Source organism: Esox lucius, chromosome 19, assembly GCF_011004845.1.
Source record: "Esox lucius isolate fEsoLuc1 chromosome 19, fEsoLuc1.pri, whole genome shotgun sequence".
Taxonomy (NCBI): domain Eukaryota; kingdom Metazoa; phylum Chordata; class Actinopteri; order Esociformes; family Esocidae; genus Esox; species Esox lucius.
The window spans coordinates 42,022,141-42,039,492 of record NC_047587.1 but is presented as its reverse complement, the minus strand read 5'-3'; the positions used below and the strand labels follow the sequence as shown (position 1 = coordinate 42,039,492).

General features: G+C 40.4%; 1 protein-coding gene across 8 annotated transcripts in view; it reads right to left on the bottom strand.

Moving 5' to 3' along the window:
- peak1 (pseudopodium-enriched atypical kinase 1) overlaps positions 1-17,352 on the bottom strand; it is a 176,344-nt gene that overhangs the window by 100,110 nt on the left and 58,882 nt on the right. For all 8 annotated transcript variants that reach the window (XM_020056822.2, XM_020056821.2, XM_010903074.3 and 5 more), the window contains one exon: positions 8,157-8,216. The gene's annotated coding sequence lies outside the window, so the exon portion shown is untranslated. The remainder of the gene's footprint in view (positions 1-8,156; positions 8,217-17,352) is intronic.

The window sequence follows — 17,352 nt, the reverse complement described above, 5'->3', positions numbered from 1 at the left end:
TGTTACTTTTACCCCAGCCATTATGTTATTTGCTGAAATAACGTGGGCAACAGAACGTTTATTAATGGAACTAAAGTGTACTCCTGTACCAAGATTACTGTAGATGGTTAGCTAATAGCTATTCGGCCTACCTATAACGAAAAACAATGACTCCAGAGTGGAATATATTGTTGTGCGATGGCTGAAAGAAAAATTCTGAGAGACAAGTTGAACGTCTGAGAGATTAATCGAACCAGGATCTAAACTTTAAAGGTCTGGGATAATCCCGCAAAACCACAGGACTTGTTGGTAGAAATTCCAGCTCCATATTCAGGTGCTGGTCATATAATTAGAATATCATCAAAAGGTTGATTTATGTCAGTAATTCCATTCAAAAAGTTAAACTTGTATATTATATTCATTCATTACACACAGACTGATATATTTCAAATGTTTATTTCTTTTGTGATGATTATACCTGGACAACTAATGAAAATGCCAAATTCAGTATCTCTGAAAATTGTTATATTACTTAAGACCAATAAAAAAAAGAAATTTTAGAAATGTTGTCCAACTGAAAAGTATGAACATGAAAAGTATGAGCATGTACAGTACTCAAAACTTAGTTGGGGCTCCTTTTGCCTGAATTACTGCAGCAATGTAGCGTGGCATGGAGTCGATCAGTCTGTGGCACTGCTCAGGTGTTATGAGAGCACAGGTTGCTCTGATAGTGGCCTTCAGCTCTTCTGCATTGTTGGGTCTGGCGTATCACATCTTCCTCTTCACAATACCCCATAGACTTTCTATAGGGTTAAGGTCAGGCCAGTTTGCTGGCCAATTAAGAACAGGGATACCATGGTCCTTAAACCAGGTACTGGTAGCTTTGGCACTGTGTGCAGGTGCCAAGTCCTTTTGGAAAATGAAATCTGCATCTCCATAAAGTAGGTCAGCATCAGGAAGCATACACTTTTTTCTACCACATATTTTCCTTCCCTACGCCTCTCTATTAATGTGCTTGGACACAGAGCTCTGTGAACAGCCAGCCTCTTTAGCTATGACCTTTTGTGTCTTGCCCTCCTTGTGCAAGGTTTAAATGGTCGTCTTCTGGACAGGTGTCAAGTCAGCAGTCTTCCCCATGATTGTGTTGCCTACAGAACTAGTCTGAGAGACCATTTAAAGGCCTTTGCAGGTGTTTTGGGTTAATTAGCTGATTAGAGTGTGGCACCAGGTGTCTTCAATATTGAACCTTTTCACAATATTCAAATTTTCTGAGATACTGAATTTGGGGTTTTTCATTAAATGTCAGTTATAATCATCAAAATTAAAAGAAATAAACACCTGAAATACATCAGTCTGTGTGGAATGAATGTATACATTATACAAGTTTCACTTTTTGAATAGAATTACTGAAATAAATCAACTTTTCGATGATATTCTAATTATATGACCAGCACCTGTAGTCTCCAAAAACAACTTTAATCCCATTATATTTTAGTTGTAATAATGTGGGCAACAGAAGGTATAACTACATTTGTACAAAGATTACTGTAGATGGTTGTCCATTCAATAACAGTTGAATAGGGAGAAACATTGTTCATGGACAACTTGGACAAAGCAGCAGAATTAATAATAACAGCGGACACAGCGCCGCAAGTGACAGGATTGTTTATAAATATGTAAAAAGTGAAGACTTGTTTCTCCTACAAAATAAAGGCCACATCTAAATTGGGTGTATATCCATTTTTATATGAAGGTAAAACAGCGACAAAAGTGTTTTACTTGGAATTGCAAACTTGGAATTACATTTGTTGTTGTGTAAAAAATGTGTGTAGTATAACTAACTTGGAGTTCTGTTACTAAAATGTTGCTAGAACTGTGACAAAATGATTTGTATTTGTAAATCACAGTCTGCGGTAGTGTTTCACAGCATTTACCAGCGGATATGCCCATGGGGACTCTGATTGGCACGGCACAGCTTTTTCTGACCAATGAACTAAGTGCATGGTGAGTCTATCACGTTTTCATGTTTAAACCAATCTGAGTAGATTCTGGAACACCTGTTTGTTGATGTTCTCCAGTCTCAAGTATGACATAGTGCCATATCTGTGTTCACTGGCATCCGAAAATGTGAATACTTAGGCAGTCCAAATACTCTGGACTTGATACATCGGTCTACATTGAACTCTGCTGTCTACCCCAGATCCAGAAACCATTCTTTCCACTGCTGAGAGAATACTTGGGATGTTGTCATCCCATCTAATGTTCCATTTGCACATCTCCTGCAACAGCAGTTTAGGTGGCAAATAAATGGAGATAAAAATTCCTAGGGGGTCATAAATTGAGCTGACCACAGAAAATTATGTCTTGTGGGCGGCCTCTCCTCAATGGCAAGCATGAATACAGTTCCGGAAAAAAAATGAAGAGACCACTGCACCTTTTTCTTTACTTTCCAAAAAGTCGAAAAGGAAGGTGAGGAACTTTCAACTTTTTTGGAATGGCGCCGTGCATCTCCTTTGTCGTCTTCGTCCTATTTCCCTTTGGAATAGTAGCCAACACTACACAGCTGTTTGTGATCCATTTTGATAGGTGAAATCCACCCTGGATACATTCAGCAGTAAATTCATGCACTATTAGTGCAGCCTCTTCTTCTGAGGGCATGGATTTCAGGCAGTCTTCCACGTAAAAATTTAACAAAAGAGTGTCAATTACTTCAGCCTCGAAGGAAGCCTTGTTCGAAGGAAGGCCTCTGCAGTCCTTTTAAAAGCATAATTGGCACAACTTGATGACGTTGCTCCAAACAGATGCACAGTCATCTTGTACTCAATGTGTTTTTTAGTAACATCCCCATTAGGCCACCACAAGATGAAACTCTACATGCTTTTCAGACACCTTCACTAGGTGGAATATTGCCTCTCTGCCGTCAAGGCGACAGGCTCCTGTCTAAACCTTGTGAGCGTACCAAAGAGAGAATTGGTGAGATCAGGACCCTGTAGCAGTTTGAAGTTAAGAGAGGTTCTTTTAAACACCGCTCCACAGTCAAATACCACCCTCAGTGTTTTCTTCCTAGGATGATACACACCATAATGTGGAATGTACCAGACCAGCATATCCTTTCCTGATTACATCAGTGAGAATAGATGTATATTCCTCATGCTTGTCATTTCTTTAAAACTTATGTTCCAGACATAGGATATGCTTTTCTGCAATGCTGCGATTGTTTGACAAGGTGATGTCATGCTCCTTGAATGGCAAGTCCGTACAGTAATGACCTTTCTGAACTTTTATGGAATGACCCATTATCTCCATAAACCTTACGTCTTCCCTTGACATCGCCAGCTCTTCCTCTGAGAACTTCTCGTTGAAGTCTTGATTGTACTGCGCAATCAATAGTTGCTCCAGTTTAGCAACAGAAATCCTATTGGCGTTGACAATGGGGCAGACATTCTTGTCCCTACTGTTAACAACCTACCTACCCCAATAGGGTCCTCACAGCGTAGGGTCCATCACAATGAATATTGAGTACTTCCTATGGCTCTATAAGCTTTGGGGCATTGATGCCAATCAACAATTCATCATCTGCATCAAGATCTGGAATCCAAACACCATCCAAATATGGCCATTGTCTCAGGTCTTCCTGTGTAGCAATATTGTTCTTTGAAACAGGCATGTTCTTTTGAGTGTAGACTTTTGAGTGTAAATCCATTAAACAATATTATTCCGGTGTAGACACCTCCAAAGCTGTAACAACATAGCTCATAACAGATTTTTCCTGACCCATTGTACAATGCAGCAGTATGCTTGTCTTTGTCCCTGTGAGATTATGCAGTTTTATCAGGTGTTCAGTGCAGAATGATGCTGAACTTCCATAGTCCAAAAAGGTATATTTGCAGCACCTTGTCTCCTTTCTTGGATTTTAACTGCACTGGTAAGATGGAGGGGATAGTCTTGGTCCTCGCGTTTCCTCTGGTGGTTCCACATTTGGTTTCCTTGTCTTGGGTTGGAATATGTTTGGATGGTGCTGAACACATTGCAAGATAAGCTACTCCTACAGTCCTTGCTTGTGTGGCAGTCCTTAGGCAGCCAAAACAGACCCCTCTCTCCCTCAGAGATTTGATATTTTCCCGATGAATCTTCATCCACAGCTGTTGACACCATCCCAATGAATGACCACCACTGCAAAACCAACCGGTATTCTGTGAGCTGATATGAGCTGGGTCTTTATTTCCACTTGCCTGTTGTAGGCTTTAAATCCACAGCTGTGTTGACAGCTGCAACAGTTGTAGCAAAACTGTGTCTGTTACTTGATTTCAATGGTACTTTAATTCTGCCAGCTGGTTTAACAGCAGAGCCTAGCTGTGAATCCTGAAAATCCCCAAAGAGAGGGTCAGAAAGGAACTTGATTTGTCGTTCAATAAAGTTGACTACATCAGGAAACATGGCTCTGTAGCCACACCGCTCCTGTAGCTTGCAAGCAACAGTTCTCCATCTTTCCCATAGCTTGTATGACAACTTCATGATGATAAGCCTTAAATTGGATACAATATTCATCTCATCCATGTATGCAATGTCTTCCATAGCAGCACTACATCCTCTTAGGAAGAGTGAGTATACCTGCAAAGCCTTTATGTTTTCAGACTTTATTAAAGACCAGCCAAAAGCTTTCTCCATCTATGTTTTTGTTATTTTGATTTCATTTCCAAAGTGTTCTTTCAAAAGCACCATTGCCTTTTGGTAACCTTGATCTGGCACCATACGTTGACAATGCCTCACCAGTTCTCGGGGTAGCCCTATGGTGTATTGCTCCAGGAAATACAAACAGTCATCCCAACTGTTTGCCTTTCCCTCTATGCAATATTCAAATGACTTGATAAATCTCTTATACTGCATGGGGTCTCCATCAAATACAAATATGTCTCTTGGTGGTAGAGAGGCTGAGCACTGCTGTCATACAAGTAGGTCTGTAATGTCATTTTGCTGTTGCATTTTGCTACAGGCCCATCTGTGTTCATCCTCTTGCCTTGCTCTTGGCAAGAGGATAAACTGAATCTCTTTGGGGTATTAGAGAAAGAGTCTAAGCACATCAAAGATAGGCATGTGTCTGCAGCCTGAGATGGGGTCCATATGACTTTCCTTGGTCCTGTGTATACGTCCTTTCCTTAGGGCACACATCCTGAGTGTATTGAACAGAACTGGTTTTAGGACAGACATCCAGAGCATGTGAAATGGAATGAGACTTTTGAGGTTTCATCCTTCCAATAAGTTCATTCTTTGTTGATCCATATCCTTGGGTATGTGTTCCATGGCATTAGAATTGAGCCTGTGAGATCTTTCATTCCATCAGATGCTGTTCCAGTGTCACTTTTTGTTTCACTTTGTTCCAATACTGAGATCTTAGCATTAGTGGCAGCTAGGTCATTGTCTAGCTCCAGCGGTTCAATTTTTCTGCCTTAATTTTGCTGTCTCCTTTCTCAACTATTCATCTTGAACTTCCAGTGCATGTTCTACTTTGAGAGCAGCAGCACGTTCAATAAGCACTGCTTTCTCTGCTTTGGCTTTGAGACGTGCAAAGGAAATAAATGAGGCCTTTGAGGTTGTAGTAGAATGGCCTTTCCCATTAAGCTATTCACTAACTACATTTGATATACTGTCATCTGGACCAATGTCATTACTTGAAACAGAAGCATCATCATTACTAGTTGCAGTATTGATCTAAAACAGTTTTTCAGCATCATCCAACAATTTTTTAACATCATCCATATGTGGGTTATTGACAACCACTATGGATGAAAACCAAGCATTTTGTTTTTCACTTTCATCTTCCGGCAATGAGAATTCCATAGGAGTTAAGCATTTCATGAACATAATTTCATGAACATCAGTCAGTATCACTTTTTGCTTCCATGTCCTTATAGTATTTCTTTAATGATGACTGAACAGTAGGCCCTCATTAACCCTGAAAGTCCAAGCGCCAAACTCAAGTGCTTACAACAAGCCACCGCAAGAAACAACATTCACCACTTCCCTTGATACTGAACTCCAATATCGCATTCAATATAAATCAACGTAGCACAATTCACTTCAAAATAGCCTAGAATGCATTTGAAACCACACAGCAAACAACACTCACAGCCGCCAGATATAATAGAAAACAACAATGTGAATGGCGTCACAATTTTTCTCACTGCAGCCCAATGATGCTCCACACAATGCTCCTACAAAATAAGAGTAAATCCATACACCTACTGGTTTGTTGTCCTTTAATGTCAGCAAAGTTTGGTCTCTGTGTTTGAGTTCTTCCCATTCCAGGCAATGAGGTTGATTTCCTTTTTCTTGTGTGATTCTGATAATCCCCCAAGCAATTTTGCAAACAATTGAATCCAATAAATTAGTCCATTAGACTTTTAACATTCCATGAGGCTGGTTTCTTACTTTATGTGTAGTGACTATCATAGCCTAAATGTCCATTAGCCACTTCGTTAATTGGTTATGCTAATGCTGGTCTCATTACGTGCATTAAATCAATTCAAGCCATGATCTAGTTTGATGTTCCGTTTATTGTAACATCAAAGTTTAACAAATGACTTTGATGATGTTACTGTGGTGCTTTGTGATGTAGAGTATCTTGGTGATAGCGGTAAGAAACCAGAAGCTCCCATAACCAAGAACAACTAAACTTCCTACACCTGACTGTTGATCACATGAACCCACCTCATGACATATAGACGATACTGCCACTTAGTGCCCTGGAAGAGTGACATCCCAAAACAACTAGGCTGTCCAACAATTACATTGGCTCCTACAACATGTATCGCTCTTCTAGATGCATTGCAGTTCATTAATGCGAAACTTCAATGTTACATGTATTTCATGAACACAGACATTAAAAAGTTGAGATATGTATATATTTTTGTTTACCACAATAGCTATGGGAAGAAAAAAACTTTGTTTTGGCACTGACTAGCGATAGCGGACATTAACTAAAGATATTAATACATTGAGACATGGAATCAATAAATACTTTTGTAAAATAATAATATTGGAACTGAGCTATATCACTCTTTCGCTCACTTCATCTTCAGCCCCTCCTCTTTTATCACCCTCTCATTCGCTCCTCCATTTCGCTATTCTATCTCTCCCTCCTCTCTTCCTCTTGTCCTAATCTCTCTCTCTCCTCTATACCCTCTATCTCTGCCACATTCTCCTGTCCTGATCATTGAAGTCCTTGACTTCCATTGAGAGGGAAAGAGAGTAGCGATAGTAATTATGTGCAGACAGACAAACCCACGGTCAAACACAGGCATATTCCCAGTCGATTCTCAAGGGCATCGGAAGATTCAGGCACAATGAGTACAAATGGTAATTAAACAACAGCTGGCTAAATAAAAACTAAAAACATCAGGGAATGTCAGTTACTCCTAATAAAAAATTTCTTCCACGTTGTCATCAGCCTTTACCAATCTGGAGGTACTAGGCACAAACCAGAAACATACGAGCCCAACCTGCACAAAGTCAGCGTGGCCTCTCAGTTATGATTAACACTTGTCATCCTAATTAAAAACAAATAAGTCTTGAGGCACAGCAGACATGTGTACCTGAATGCAGATGATGCCCATAGCGACCAGACTCAGAGCACTGAGTCACCACAGAGAGGGGCACAGAATCAATATCAGTCTGCGATGAGCTGCTTAACACTTAGCATATAAATGAAGCCATCAGAATGGAATGAGGCAGTCCCCTAGCATTTAGCGGGTTTGCGTTGATTCTTCGTTCTATTTAAAGCAACTCGACATCCACCCCCCCACCCCCAACAAATTTACTTGCTGGCAATTTGCAATTCCAAGCTTTGGGTTGGGGGATGGTGGTGACTTTCGGCGGTGGCTCAGCTTGAACTTCTTATCAGGAGTTATACAAACATAGGGAAATAATCTAAATGAAAAGTCAAAGAGGGTAAAGTAGATTTCTTACTTCAAGGTTATTTAAAGGAATTAGTCACGAATATTAACAGAAAAAATTTGGAAGCTGTTCATGGGCCTTTTCCTGGTGATATGCAGAGAAGCCACCAATAGAAACTGAATCAAACTCCTCAAAACACACCTTCATTCAGTATGCTTAACCCGTGGACGGGAAGAGTAAGACCATTAACAAAATACAGGAATTAAATAAAATGTTCTACTTACCAGTGACAGTACAGTATAATATCCCTTTCTGGAAAAGATGGCCAAGGGTTGCAGTAAGTCCTAAAAAAGTAGAGAAGCATCACAGAACATATTAGTAACATGCCAGACAGATTATTTTCGCTTTTAAATGACAAACATTATATATCGCCAGATTACATGAACTGTCATTCCATTACAAAACATACATTCGCCATCATGCCAACCTTGAATTATATTTCTGAGCAGCACATCAGCTTGGCGGGGGCACCCCTGGCCCTGGACTACACCACAACATGCACGACACCCACACACAGTTCGAATCACAGGCCTTTCTCAACCTAATAATAATGTTAGCAGAAGGCTGCTTCAGTGGGAATTGTAGGCTTTAAATTGTTACGAGTACTCCATAATTGGCCAGTCTTCAAAAAACTCAAAAAACCTTAGACTTAAAATTCAACATTCTCCCTAGGGCATTCTCTGATGTAGGTGCTTATAAGGGCCCCACAAAGGAGTAAAGGGAGGTCCAGAGGGCATCAGCGACCCGCTTTAGAAAAATATATAGTTCTAAACTGCTAGATTTCTTTCTTCAAATTCTTAAAAAAGGTGTTCTTAAAAACATTGTAAGTGGTTAAAATATCTTTAATAAAAAAATAATCTGCAAAGTTTCTGCATACCAATTAGTAAGTATAATGCAATGCAGTGTTGGAAAATGGAACAACCGAACAAAACCTAATCCATTCTTCCACACTAGTTTAATCATTTATTCAATATGGCTTGTCATTGGTAAACTGACTGCTAGGTTATTATCACATCATTAGCAGCTTTCTGTTGACATTAGGACAGATCAAGAGGTAATTAATTAAGGTAGGCCTACTAGTCACTAACAGTCCAAAAAAATGTATAATGCAGGTGCACAAGAATGAAAACAACAGGTATATTACTTCCTTTTTCTAAATATTTTTTCGGGCATTTCATGCTTAGTAGGAGAGGAAAGAAGTGAAATACATTGTAATACAAAGACTTTGGCATTTACAGATAGGTCCGGAAATATTTGGAAACTGACACAATCTCCATAATGTTGCCCAATATTTCAAAATATTGTATGAAACATTTAGGAATTGCAACCATTTTCATGCACAGTCCCCTTATTTCAAGGGCTCATATGTAATTGGACAAATTAACATAATCATGAATAAAATGTAAATGTTTTACACTTTGTCTAGAATTTTTTACACTTTGTCTAGAAACGCTGGGTTTCCACCTTTGCCAAGCCTTTACTGCAGCTGTCTTTTGTTTTTGTTTGTTTGTGGGTCTTTCCGCCTTTTGTCTTCAGCAAGTTTTGTCTTCAGCAAGTGAAATGCATGCTTGATTGGGTTGAGATCAGGTGATTGACTCGACCATTGCAGAATATTCCTTAAAAAAATTGTATTTGCCTTAAAATACTCCTGGGTTGCTCTCGCAGTATATTTTGAGTCACTGTCCATCTGTAAAGTGAAGCGCTGTCCAATCAACTTCCCTGAATTTGGCTGAATCTCTGCCATCACACTGCCATGTTATACAGATGATGTGGTATGCTTCAGATCATGAGCCATTCCAAACCTTCTCCATACTTTTTCTTCCCATAATTCTGGTAAAAGTTGATCTGAGTTCCATCTGCCCAAAGAATGCTGTTCCAGAACTGGGCAGGCTTTTTTAGATGTTTTTTGGGTAAATCTATTCTTGAGGCTTATAAATGGTTTGCAACTTGTAATGAACCCTCTGTATTTGCTCTTCCGAAGTGTTCCCTTTATGGTAGACTTGGATAATGATATACCTACCTCCTGGAGAGTGTTCTTCACTTGGCTGGATGTTGCGAAGGGGTTTTTCTTTACCATGGAAAAGATCCTACGATCATCCACCTCTGTTGTTTTCCATGGACGTCCAGGCCTTTTGTGTTGCAGAGCTCACCAGTGCATTCTTTTTTTTCTCAGACTGTAACAAACTGTTGATTTGGCCACTCCTAATGTTCCTGCTATCTCTCTGATGGATTTCTTTTTGCAGCCTAAGGACGGCCTGTTTCACTGAGATCTCCTTTGACCAAATGTTGTGGGTTCACAGCAACAACTTCCAAATACGAATGCCACACCTGCAATTAATTCCAGAACTTTTACCTGCTTAATTGATAAAGAAATAACAAAGGAATAGCCCAAAACTTTCCATGAAACAGCTTTTGAGTGAACTGTCCAATTACTTTTGGTCCCTTGCATAAGAGGGGGCTACAAACACTTAAAACATTTTTATAAACACAACAATTAGTTTTTGCCTCCATTTATCATGAGCTGAACTCAGAGATCTAAAACTTTTTCTATGTACACAAAAGGCCTATTTCTCTCAAATATTGTTCACAAATCTGTCTAAAGCTGTGTTAGTGATCACTTCTTTGCTGAGATAATCCATCCACTTCACAGGTGTGGCATATCAAGATGCTGATTATACAGCATAATTATTGCACAGGTGTGCCTCAGGCTGGCCACAATAAAAGGCCACTCTAAAATGTGCAGTTTCACTGTATTGGGGGAGGTCCAGGGGGGTCCGAAAACCAGTCAGTATCTGGTGTGAACACCATTTGCCTCACGCAGTGCAACACATTTCTGTCGCATAGAGTTCATCAGGTTGTTGATTGTGGCCTGTGGAATGTTGGTCCACTCCTCTTCAATGGCTGTGCAAAGTTGCTGGATATTGGCAGGACCTGGAACATGCTGTCGTATACGCCGATCCAGTGCATCCCAAACATCCTCAATGGGTGACATGTCTGGTGAGTGTGCTGGCAATGCAAGAACTGGGATGTTTTCAGCTTTCAGGAAATGTGTACAGATCCTTGCAACATGGGGCCGTGCATTATCATGCTGCAACATGAGGTGATGGTCGTGGATGAATGGTACAACAATGGGCCTCAGGATCTCGTCACGGTATCTCTGTGCATTCAAAATGCCATCAAGAAAATGCACCTGTGTTTGTTGTCCATAACACACGCCTGCCCATACCATAACCCCACAGCCACCATGGGCCACTCGATCCAGAACGTTGACATCAGCAAACCGCTCACCCACATGACGGCATACACGCTGTCTGCCATCTGCCCTGCACAGTGAAAACCGGGATTCATCCGGGAAGTGAACAACACTCCAAAGTGCCAGACGCCATCGATGTGAGCATTTGTCCACTCAAGTCAGTTACGACGACGAACTGCAGTCAGATCGAGACCACGATGAGTACGACGAGCATGCAGAATGAGCTTCCCTGAGATGGTTTCTGACAGTTTGTGCAGGAATTCTTTGGTTATGCCAACCGATTGTTGCAGCAGCTGTCCAGATGGCTGGTCTCAGACAATCTTGGAAGTGAAGATGCTGGATGTGGATGTCCTGGGCTGGTGTGGTTACATGTGGTCTGTGGTTGTGAGGCCGGTTGGATGTACTGTCAAGTTCTCTGAAACGCCTTTGGAGACGGCTTATGGTAGAGAAATGAACATTCAATTCACGGGCAACAGCCCTGGTGGACATTCCTGCAGTCAGCATGCCAATTGCACGCTCCCTCAAAACATGCAACATCTGTGGCATTGTGCGGTATGATGAAACTGCACATTTTAGAGTGGCCTTTTATTGTGGCCAGCCTAAGGCACACCTGTGCAATAATCATGCTGTCTAATCAGCATCTTGATATGCCACACCTGTGAGGGGGATGGATTATCTCAAAAAAAGGAGAAGGGCTCACTAACACAGATTTAGACAGATTTGTGAACAATATTTGAGAGAAATAGGCCTTTTGTGTACATTGAAAAAGTCTTAGATCTTTGAGTTCAGCTCATGATAAATGGGGACAAAAACAAAAGTGTTGTGTTTATAATTTTGTTCAGTGTATTAAAGAGCTGTAATTCCTAAACCCTTCCTCCAATTTGGATGTGAATATTAAAGCTGAGAGACTGCGCTTCAAGCCCATATGCATTATTTCATTATGTAACTTGAATATATTTTGATAAACAGCCAAAATAACAACACCTGTGTCAGTGTCCAATTATTTGCCATTCACACAGAAACACACTTTCACAGAAATCGATCACAGCAACACAAAAAGGTATTGAACACAATACAGATAGCTGTTCTAATCCAAGGAATCTGTCGACCTCTGGCCCAAAGGGATTTTCCCTTTTTAAAATGAATGAATACAAATTCTAACAACTTCTCTTTCTAATTAAGTGAGGTACCTAAAAACAGTACACATAGTTACACATTGTCTCCCCTGATGGATGTACATAGGCCAATCTCATAAATGATCAATACAAAAACTGAAGTGAATACATATTAATAGCATACCCCAGTATACCTGGTATTCAAGAATGACCCAACTACCTACAGAGTTTTTTTTTCTTCATTGCCACAGAATAAGTATAGGAAACTAGAGTTACCCATAGCTGGCTTTTAGTCTATGGACACTCACACAAGTGGCCAGACAGATTTTTCCTGAGCCATGATTCTGCTCTCCCGCCCTCACATTCCTTAAACAGCTGAGGGAGGAAAGGGGTGTGCCAGTGGCAGGATGCCAAACAAAGCCGGGAAGCGTGTGTAAGGAGACTGATGTTGGCCTTTTCAGTAAAACACTGGAGACGTATGTCTTGCTACAACATGAGCTAGCGAATATTAAAAGGTCAAACTTATTGGAACTGAAAGTGAAGTTGGAAATTACTTGCATACATTTGCTGAATTGATCTAGGTTCTCAGTTGAACCAGAATGAACCCCCATCCATGTGACCCTTTGCCTTTTATGTGCATCTCCACTGACTACTTCCATTGACTAACCGCTAAATCTTTCCTTAGCAACTGTATTTTGTATGAGCATTGTTGATCTGGCAGATGGCATAATCGACTTCCATTCTGTTTTTCCATTACACAGTGAGATCAGGCAAAAAACTAAAAGGGCCATGATGTTTTTAACATGCTAAACAATGTTAATTACACAAAACAATGATGGACATGAACCACTGATTTTCATCTCACTGCAAGATAACCGTTATTTTAAAAAAATGGTACGTTGCTTGCCACTTCCTACAGGATAAAGGATATTGTCAAAACTTTACAAAACCCAGCGTCGATAGTGAAGCAATATTACTAGACAGATTCACCATGTCCTGTAATGTTTCTCAAACCTGACTGATATTGTTCCAGCTCAGTTGCCCATGTAGGTTTGGCACTGACGGAGTTCAAATGAAATGATTGCAGCATCTTCGGAGACCACTGTAATAGTCTATATGTCACCTAGTTCTCAGCTGGCCTTTGCACCCACCACGGCAAACCTCTGAAGTGTCTTAGATGCGGCTTGTAAATTAGGAAATTGCGCCTGTGTCAACGTGGGAGATATGCTGTGAAAGCCTCATCCAGCTAAAAACTGTGATAGGGAACGTTTGAGGCCTAGTCCACACGTACACAAGTATTTTTTTAAAACTGCTTTGTGCTTGATGAAATCCTGTCCATACAAGCACTAATTTGAAAAAACGCAAAAACACGCTGTCAAGCACTGTCAAGAGCATGCCAAACAAACAGGCGACAATATAACCCTAACCTCAAAACCATTTGGCCAATCAGAAACCTGAAAAAAAGTTATTACTGGTTCTGTTAGACTGACAACAATGGCTTGAGTGTTGGATGTAGCAGTGACATCTGTAGCATGTTCTGATGCCTCAGTTCCTCATTAAAGTGGGATAGTAACAGTACATGTATGTGTAAACTTGGAAAAAGCCCTGTTAGCAAGATAAAAACCAATATTTTGGTTACGTCCACCATTACACAAAATCGCCTCATGTAAGCAAAGGAGGTAACGGCCAAAATGCATAGAAAACCACTCGTTTTAAAAATACCAATGTACATGAGGACTAGGCTTTAGGCTTCTGCAGAATATTGAGCAAGTTTACCACATGGAAGCGCATGCACACAAAGACAGAATAGCGCCATTGTCTTCCGTAATGACATTATATATTTATATTGCTGAATCATTTCAATCTAGTTACATTCTTACAGAGGAATTGCCATCTGCTTCCCCAGAATCCCTGAGGTATGCCGCGTAATCGGCCCATTCCGTTCAGACATCCCAAGGGGAGCAGGAGGGGGGCAATATGACTTTTAACTCGCCCTCACAGGATGTTCACCAGTGCAAATGAGCAAACACAAAATGGGAAAATGTTTGAACGGTACAAGAAAGCCATTTTACACAGAAAGATATCTTCCAAGAGGAATATTGTCCCTTAATTTTGGAAATGAACAGACGTGACACGAACACTATAGGCGTTGTACCTGCTTTATACCCTGATGTAAATATGTTTCATAGTAAAATCTGCTGCATCTCGTATTTTTATAAACGCACTAATTAATAGATATAAAAAGCAGTAGTAGTGGCGTTGATCCATTATTAAATTGAATCCATGGAATCTCACCTGGGTTCTGTATTAAAAATCTGTTCAAAACCCCTTAGTATTAATAAAGAGGTGGATTCTCTGGCCCTTAAAACCATGGACCAAGTGCTTAATCTTGGTGTTCTGATAGATTCAGACCTCCCGTTCAACATTCACATCAAAGCAGTCACCAAAACAGCATTCTATCATCTTAAAAATACAGCCAGAATCAACCAAAAAGACCAAGAGAAGCTCATGCATGCTTTTATCTCAAGTAGGGTTGACTACTGTAATGGCCTCTTAACTGGACTCCCCTAAAAGACTGTAAAACATCTTCAGCTCATTCAGAATGATGCTTCTACAATGTTAACCAGGACCAAGAGAACAGAGCACATCACTCCGGTTCTTAAATCTTTGTACCGGCTTCCAGTCAGTTGCAGAATAGATTTTAAAGTGGTGCTTTAAGTATATTAATCACTGAATGGTTTGGGCCCCGAAAACATTTCTGATATGTTTGAAGAATATAAACCGAGCAGGGCTCTTAGACCCATTAGATCCATGGAACACAGGTCAGTTAGTAAAGCCCAGAGTCCAAACTAAACATGGCAAAACTGCATTTAGCAATTATGCTGCACACCACTGGAATAAACTACCAGAAGATCTTAGACGTGCCCCAAAATTATCAATATTAAATCCAGGTTAAAAACACTTTGTTAGCTCTCACATGGATGCACTGAGCAAGCTAGATACTGAGCCATGGTGAGCAGGAAAGAGCAGTCAAAAGACTTAACATAACATAACAAGGTAATGGAACTTATTAAAGATGGAAAAGGATATAAAAAGATATCCAAAGCCTTGCAAATGCCAGTAAGTTCTGTTCACTCCTTAAAAAGGGGAACATTTGGGGATCTCTAGATACCAAGCCAAGGTGAGGTAGAACAAGAAAGATTTCAGCCAAAACTGCCTGAAGAATTGTTCAGGATACAAAGGAAAACTCACAGGTAACCTCGGGAGGAATACAGGCTGCTCTGGAAAAATACAGTGTGGTTTTTTTCAAGGAGCACAATACAACGATACTTGAACAAAAATGGGCTGCCTGGTCGAGTTGCCAGAAAGAAGCCTTTTGTGCACCAATGCCACAAAAAAGCTTGGTTACAATATGCCCGACAACACCTTTGCCTCATTGCTTCTGGCACACTGTAATTTGGAGTGACGAGACCAATATAGAGCTTTATGGTCACAACCATAAGCACTATGCTTGGAGAGGGGTCAACAAGGCCTATAGTGAAGCATGGTGGTGGCTCACTGTGTGAGCTCTAAGGCAGCTCTAAGGCACAGGGAATCTTGTGAAAATGTATGGCAAGATGAATGCAGCACAACCAAAGACTTTGCATGACCTGGAGGCATTTTGCTAAGACCAATGGGCAGCTATACCACCTGCAAGAATATGGAGCCTCATAGACAACTATAACAAAAGACTGCACGCTGTCATTGATGCTAAAGGGAGCAATACACAGTATTAAGAACTAAGGGTTTGCAGACTTTTGAACAGGTGTCAGTAAAAACATTTCTTTGTTGCAGTGTTTTGTTTTATGATTGTGCCATTTTGTTATGACCTACAGTTGAATGTGAATATAATAAAAGACATGTGTTTTGCCTGCTCACTCGTGTTTTCTTTACAAATGGTACATAAATTACCAATTCTCCAAGGGTATGCAAACTTTTGAGCACAACTGTACATACATTAAATCCCTAATGCATTATTATTCATTGACAGAAAAGTGTGCTTACTGGATACATATTCATAATAAAATGGGATGGCTTCTAAATTTTCAAAAAGAATAATCGTATCAAATCATAATTATTGGATCTCAGCTCTGAAATGAAACTACAAGGACGCGACAGACTCTGAAGTTAATTCTGTCAATATTGAGAGAGCGCCTGCAAGCAAGGTGGGAACTATAATCAGCTTGGTGGATTCTACATTTTTGCATTATACCCCAGCTGTAAAACCTGTGCCAAAGTTAATTTCATATTCAACGAAGGCCAAAACAAACAGTCAGTGATTGATCGCGAGTGAGCACAGCGGTTTTGGAATCAGCAGACCCTGAGGCACCAAAAGTTTTAAATGATTAAGTCCGGGTGTGTCTTCCTTTCTGGCCTCTCTTATAGACCCTGCATATAAATGGAACATTTATTCAAACCGAAATTGTCTGACTGATCGATGCCTGGAGGTCGGAAGGGGCTCATCTTAGAGGCAGGGAGAGGCTAATGTCATTTGCGTTCCTGAATGACAGATTAGCCATTAGCATTGGGATTGACTTTCCCACTCATCTATAATGCATGTATCAAGACTCCTATTTCCTCCTTGTTTTTGTTAAAGGACCCCGCTCATTTGTTGGTTGTGTCAACAAAATACTTTAGTGACAGAAGGGGATTATCAATATGAAGAATTTCTTAATCAATGCAGTTTCAGTCTCTCCTCCTCTGGGCTGTAGGATTTCAAGTTAGCCAACGAGAGAGAAGAGCAGGACATGGAGTTGGTCTCACTGCTTGGATAACTCAACTCATACACCTTAGATGCAGTCCTATTGCTGGAATTAAACACATGACTTCAATAGAGTAAAGAAAGCTATTATGAAATAGTTTTGGTCCATTAGGGCATTTAACCTCCGGAAGGCAACCCGAGGAACCACTGGCATCAAAGTCACCAGTTCAAGGGAAAGGCCAGGGGCCTGTTCTTCCAGCCCACCAATGAATAAAAAATGATCAGTTCCAAAGAAAGTGTTCCCATAGTCT